This window comes from Dreissena polymorpha, chromosome 12, assembly GCF_020536995.1.
Source record: "Dreissena polymorpha isolate Duluth1 chromosome 12, UMN_Dpol_1.0, whole genome shotgun sequence".
In the NCBI taxonomy this organism is placed as follows: Eukaryota; Metazoa; Mollusca; class Bivalvia; order Myida; family Dreissenidae; genus Dreissena; species Dreissena polymorpha.
Genome location: NC_068366.1, coordinates 67162701 through 67170324, shown reverse-complemented (window position 1 = coordinate 67170324; position 7624 = coordinate 67162701).

Sequence of the window (7624 nt, the reverse complement as noted above, 5' to 3'; positions counted from 1 at the left end):
CTTGCTACGAAAGCAAATCTGTGTAAATTCGATTTATTGTATAGTTTCATTCACGACGAAAACTGGATATGTGGCGCAATTGATTTTCGAGGTGCTGAAAAGTCAAAAGATATTGCCAAAGATATTCTTGAAACAAAGCACGTTTTTGAAATGTTTAGCGCACATGCGATGACAAGATATTCCAATAAAATGTCCATGAAGAATATTCAATAAAACGTATTGTATCATAGCTTGTGTTTTCGTGATTTGTTCAGAACATACTCAAATAACAAACAACACGCACAATTGTTTCAAGGTTTTTTATTAACATATACAATCGAACACAACAAAACAAACATGCATAAAATGTTAATTATTGAGTCACACATCTATGTGTTAATATCATGTATCACTCGAATGCCGCATCGGATGCATCATCGTCAGAAAAATAAATATTGTCGGCCTCTTCGTCCCGCGTTTCGATGTATTGCGCGAATGCCTCGTAATCAGAAAAATAAATATGGTGGGCCTCTTCATCCAGCTTTTTGTCAATCAAATAGTCATATGGCGATTGAACATAAGGTAGATGTTCAATTTTATTTTGTTCTTCATCATCGACGCCACCGATTTCGTCCGCAAAACAATTGTCGAATTCTTCTTTATATTTTTCCTCCAAAAAACGTTCGTAAGATTCCAAAAAACTATCTTCTATCATATCATCGATATCTCTGCTTCTGCAAACCCAACACATTTTTCGATCATGTATTTTTACATCTCGATCATTGGAAACTGTTTGAGTTGTGTAATTATCATCGTCGTTTTTTTCCTGGCAATATGTTTGTTTTTGATCTCGATTTGCATTGCGTATTTTTGTTCTTCGTTTTGAAAGTTGCCTTTGCAAACGCCTTTGTTCAGCCTTTTTAAATTGCTTTTCAGTTTGTTTTTTATAGGAATTGGGGCGGGTACGAGTACAAGTCTTTTCAATTTTCGCCGTAAGCAGGTCATCGAAATCACTGTAATTATCGTATTCGTCATCATTTTGGTTATCTTTGGTTTGAAGGATATCAACCGATTTCGTTGAACATCGTTGGTTATTGCTTTCTGTTTTCGCAATTCCATTGTTCGCTTTTTGATATAGCTTGGAAAACTCATTTTGTAAGTACCGACCGAATGATTCATTGTCAAAAGGACAAGCAGGGCTAAACCGTCGCTGACTAAGTTTCAGTTTCACTTCTTCTTCTGTGTTCATGACCCAATCGAACACAAAAGGGCAAACGGGGCACAGCTGTCGATGCCTCAGTTTTACATCTTCTTTATCCATGTTCCAAATGGAAATGTGCACATGGCAAAACACGCATCGAACACACTCAATATTTTCGGAGATTACACAAGTGTCGTAGATGAACCCTTGGCTAGCCAGGTCTTCCTTTGACACGCCGAAATGGGAAGGCATGTTTTTAAACGATTGAAGTCTCTGATACAACGACATGTTTGCGAACGAACGTTCTTAGACTCAGTAAAGCATTCATCTGCTATTTATACAAAAAATTGTAATGTAAATTTTATGTCCATCCATGTAGCGATCAAATGCCTTATTGTCAGAAAAATAAAACGCCCGGCAAAATTAGCGGGGGGGTCTTTTTTAAAACCCCACCCCCCTTATTAAACCGTCAGAACATTTTCCGGGCATATAATATAGCGCCGCATCCCGCACCAAAAATGCACACAAGAAAAAAGTGGCTGTGGTAAAACTATGAACAAGTGTCAACTACATTCCTTCTTTATAGAAAAAGATTTAAAAATATAGCATCATGAAGTTTATATCTCAGATCATCGTCGCACAAATACAGGAAGAAGCAGCAATAATGGGTGTAAAAGTTCATGCCTGAGGGCAATGGACCATTACATTTGCGTTATTGGGTAAATAACCTTGCAAACCGGTATTAAACAATGGTTTCGCCCGATAGCATAAGCGTTATGACAATTACCAGGGGTAGTGCCAATTAACAGTTCAATTATCTACCGCAATGGTACTACCCCTTCTCAGTAAAATAACTGTGACAAATACTAAATGTTTCAAATTGTGATGCACCCTATTACAAGTTTTACGAACAATGGAAGGTGTTACACAACAACTATCGGAAATAAACAAACAAAGAGTTCATAGTTTGCTTTTTTTATTGCGTTAATTACAGGTTCATACAAGCGTGTATCGGTACATCACATGCTCATTTTTGAACTCGTTGGTCAAAGTACAACCTTGAAGTAACTTTCTGTCAAATAAATTAAGCATTACCAATTATTTAAAATGCAGTGCAAACATGTATAACTGTAATTTATACTATACGGCATGGTATTTTACAAGCGCGTGCTTTTACCGGTAGTCGTTTATACAATTGACGCTATTTTCGGACACCTTCATTTTCGACTCTAATCTTTCGGACACCTGTATTTTGTTAATATTTTTCGTATCTAAGTTTTCGGACACGAAAAAAAATTAATTATTTTTAAGTGTCCGAAAACATAGAGTAATTACGGTACGTAAATATCTCCAAGGTCAAGGTCACACTTTGAGTTCAAAGGTCAAAAACGGCCATCAATGAGCTTGTCCGGGCCATAACTATGTCATTCATTGTCAGATTTTAATATCATTTGGCACATTTGTTCACCATCTTTGGACGGTGTGTCGCGCGAAAGAATAACGTAGATATCTCTAAGGTCAAGGTCGCCAAGACTAAAAATAGATTTTGAAACAAGGGGGGTAACTGTGATGAGCAATCAGTAGCAATGCACATTTTGAGTTGTAGTTTTCTCCCTTTATCAGACTTTTTTATTAGGGATGGCAAAATTATTCGAAAATTCGAATATTCGATTGAATGGTCAGCATTCGAATAATAAAAATGATATTCGCATTTTTTTCCAAACGTAATTTCACCAATATTTAATGACCTGCAAACCGGTTACTAAAAAGCAACCGAAATCACCTGGGAGTAGCATGTTTGACGTGACGTTCTTAGTGTCAAACTGATAACGCGGCCCGTATCAGTGTTGATTGCGCAATGCAATATACACGCTCTAAGAAAGGCCCCGACTGTTGTTCGCCAATGGGGTGCCAATTAACGATTTCAATTGACTGGCGAAAAATAATTAAGTTTTGTGATCACAGTATGTACAGCCATTAAAATGTGTGAATTACTCAAATCGCGCAATGCAATATACTTACTATAAAAAAGGGCCCGAACTGTTGTTTGTCAATTAGGTACCAATTAAGGGCTTCAATTTACTTGCGAATAATAATTTAGTTTTTGTGATCACAGTTTGAATAGACATTTAAATATGTGAATTACTCAAAAGGAACAGATGATATAAACTAAACAACCATCAAGGAATCATAAATCAAATCTGAAAATGCCACCAGCCCCTTCTGCAGTATGGAATACTTTACACGGTCTGTGGATAAGAAGACCGCAACGTGTAATGTGTGTAAACTTAGTTTTACATATGCGCGGTCTGCTACAAATCTGTGGAATCAATAAAAAATAAAATTCTATGACACGATGTTTTTCATTCTATTTGTGCCCGATCACAGTATCCGATATAGTATTAGTCGACAGCGATACAATTTTTAGATATCAATGTTAATAAACAGCCTCGTATTTAGCAAACGGATATAACTTACAAACCAATGGAAATTAACACATAACAAGGTAAAATCAATCCAACCGTTTTATGCGAATATTCGAATATTCGATTGAATGAATTTGCGAACATTCGAATACCGATATTGGTATTCGATGCCACCCCTATTTTTTATTATTGAAAACCTGGCTTTGTGACAATTTTGTCTCTTGTGTGTTGTTTATTTATTTTCAAACCAGTCAAAGAAAGCTACATGTATTATTATCAACTTATTTATTCGTGATGAAAGGTGAAGGGATATTGTGTGCCATTATCATAAAACTTTAACTGAAAGATTATTATACCCCCATTACCATTGGTAATGGGGGAAATATAGGAGTCACTTTGTCTGTCTGTCGGTCTGTCCCGAAATCTTGTCCGGGCAATAACTATGTTGTTCATTGTGAGATTTTAAAATCATTTGGTGCATTTGTTCACCATCATTGGATGGCGTGTTGCGCGAAAGAATGACGTCGATATCGCAAAGGTCAAGGTCACACTTTGAGTTCAAAGGTCACAAGTGGCCATAAATGAGCTTGTCTGGGCCATGACTTTGTCATTTATTTTAATTTTAAAATCATGTGGCACATTTGTTCACCATAATTGGACGATGTGTGGGGCGAAAGAATTACGTTGATATCTCCAAGGTCAAGGTCACACTTTGAGTTCAAAGGTCAAAAATGGCCAATCCGCAATACATGAGCTTGTCCGGGCTATAACTATGTTGTTCATTGTGAGATTTTCAAATGATTTGGCACATTTGTTCATCATCATTGGACGGTGTGTCGGTGTGAAACGTCAGTCACAACATTTGCTCTAATGATATCTCAGCTAAGTTGTTAAATGGTTCAGTTAACCGTTTATCGAAATACCGTAGGGAAAACTTATGAACACTGAAAAAGCTCCACATTGTTGGTCAATCTTTGTGTGAATTACATTTACTTTTTATGCCCCCGAAGAAGGGCATATAGTGATCGGATCGTCTGTCTGTCTGTCTTTCCGTCAAACTTTGCATTTAGGTTTCGCATTTAGGTTTCGAAAAATGCTCATAACTTCTATGTCGCTTCAGATAGCAACTTGATGTTTGGCATGCACTGGAAATCTCATGGAGCTGCACATTTTGAGTGATGAAAGGTCAAGGTCATCCTTCAAGGTCAAAGGTCAATTATATGGCTTCAAAGCGGCGCAGAAGGGGGTATTATGTTTCTGACAAACACATCTCTTGTTTCTATGTAGTATCTCGGTCGAGTGTTATTTCTGGTCCTGCGATTTTTTTCCGTCTTTATAAAGTACCGGATAATGGCACTTTCCCAATTATGAAAAAAAAAAAAATCAAATTTCCCAATTGCTGTCAATTGCCGTTTTATAAATAAAATGCAACATTTAATAAATGTTTTAATCATGTGTTTTCGCAGTTTCAATTTTATATTTGACTATGAACCATAATTAAAAGATAATGTTCTAAACGCATGTGCATGTGCCCAGTTTTTGCGCACGCACTCTGTAGACGGTGACAAGTTTATCGAAAGAGATAAGAGGTAGCCCTTCGATGTTTAGACCGAGTTTCTAATACTTAAGAATGAATCTCAATGAGGAGTATAACGGGATTACTTACCATGGAACTCGAGATGTCAACTGACTGATGCGCGGGTCAAATTTTTTATGCGTCAAATTGACGCATGGCAAAAAAAATGGTCGGTTCAAAATCGAGTCATTTTTAAATTGCTCGCATCAAAAAGCAAGATTCTGCATCTATCGAAATCCCTGGTCATGCTTTGCGAGGTAAGCACAACCAATTGGATCAATACGCATACCCCTCTAGGAGAATAATACGGGAGGTAATGAAAGAAATACCTCCCCCAGGAGACATTTTACGGCTCTGGGTTTTTCCAGTCTAATAGTTGTCTCGACAAGTAAACAAACTTCACTTTTATACGAAGTGTAGATCATTTTTGGTGGGGAATTTTTCCAGTATTGGGGAAAATATTGGTCAAATTAGAGAAACAGGTGGTTACTTTGGTTGGGGAAGCGGACGATATTCGGCTTCTTCAAGGAAAGGTTTTTTTGGCCCTGATATCAGAGTTTGTTTTCCAATAACCCACCAGCCCATGCAAAAGAAGTCTGACCCTATGCAGCTCTATGGCTTGAACCTAAGTTAATATAATATTGACAACTTTACAATATTTAGTTTTCAAGTTTAAAGTACATGAATTCGGGAGCAAAATTTCCCAATATTATGACTTCACATGACGAATTTTCCCCATTTCATTTATTTTTTTGTGCACACAATTTTTCCAATTGGGCTGGTACCGGTACGTATCCCAATTGGGCGAAAAAATCGCTGTGGTCATGATTGATATAAATAAGGTCAGTCTGTCAATGTGAAATACATTTATAACACTTTGGAAGTTAGATTTTGCCCGATCATAAAACTTGCAATTATGTTCTAGTGACTGTGATTTTCATGTAAAGTTTCGAGAATGGTTCTAGTCTGTTTCTCGCTTTACTGCTGGAGGTTGGGGCAGCACTTTGGTTTTATATTGTCATACATTTCTGTGGAGACTTTATTAAACATTTTCCTGTAAAATGCCTTGCTGCCATGAGGGGATGCAGGTTTCATGTAATGACATTATATTAGTTGTAACAGGCTTTTATTTCATTTTAAAACTGTCAACCAACCAGAAGCCTTATTTTTGCCTTATTTTAAAACTTTTGCAGACAATTTGTTACAAAGCAGGCCAGATCAATACATTTTCTTTTGAGTCTTAGGTGAGCGCACCAGGGGTGCGTTTCACTAAGATGCGTACGCAAATAGTTTCCGTAAATATTTGCATACGCAAATGTTGTTCTCAAAAACGCGTTTCACTAAACATCGTAAATTAACGCTGTGCGTAAATTCTGGCGTACATTTACGTCACATATGTACTTCGCGTAAATCAGAAAAATTGGCGTAAATCCGGAAGTGTCATGGCTGCCGTTGCTGAAGCGTTCGCAATACGCGAGATTCGTACGAGCACGAATCGACACCTTAAGCTATCTGAGCGAAAAGCAAATCGTTGAGAGGTATCGTTTGTCGACGGAGGGTATTATTTACCTCGAGGAGTTAATTCGTGCTGATTGCGAGCCTTTGAGTGACAGGAGTCACTCACTGAACGTCAGAACAAAGGTCGGTGTACGTTGTTTGTTTGTCTTTTCGAACATGAATACCATATTATATATTATAATCCTTTTTTGTGCAATTTAGTACCACATAACCGACACCTGTTTTCGTTGTTATTTCCCTTGAATACACGGACGCCATATTGTTGTGAACGAAAAGCTTATGTGGTATCTCCACAATTTAGTTTGGAATTTAATTCTTGTTTGTTTCTCTATCTAAAAAATATAAGTCTTAACATTATATACCGTAGAACATGCACGAAATGCATTGATTCATCTGCTTCCTATATAGTTTATAGAACTTCAGTTGATTTTTTTTTAAGAGTAACTGATTTTGACAGTGACATTTTTTGTGTGTGTTATTTATTAATATTATTTACAAACAAACTTGTGTTTGTGTAGTCCCATTGTATAGTTATTTCTGAACAAACGTGGATAAACTATTGTTCAGGAAATTGAATAAAGGTTATTTATCACATAAGTAATTTTGAGAGACAAATTTTATTAATATTTTTTATTGGATTGCATGGGTCTAGTTCTGGCTACCATAACTTTAAATGTCGCTTTTTATGATTTTTGACTGGCGCGACTTTATAGTTATGGACCAACCCCATTAGGAAAGTCAACCAGAAATTCCAGAAAAGTTGACAGTTAACAAAGCCCGGTCCAAAACAGCTTTAAAATGCAATTATTGGCCCAAATCAACCACTTGATCGAAAAGATTGACATTTTTTCACATTGAACTGATACAATCTTTCACAAAATACTATCTTAAACATTTAAAATTTATCTATTCTGCTTTTACATA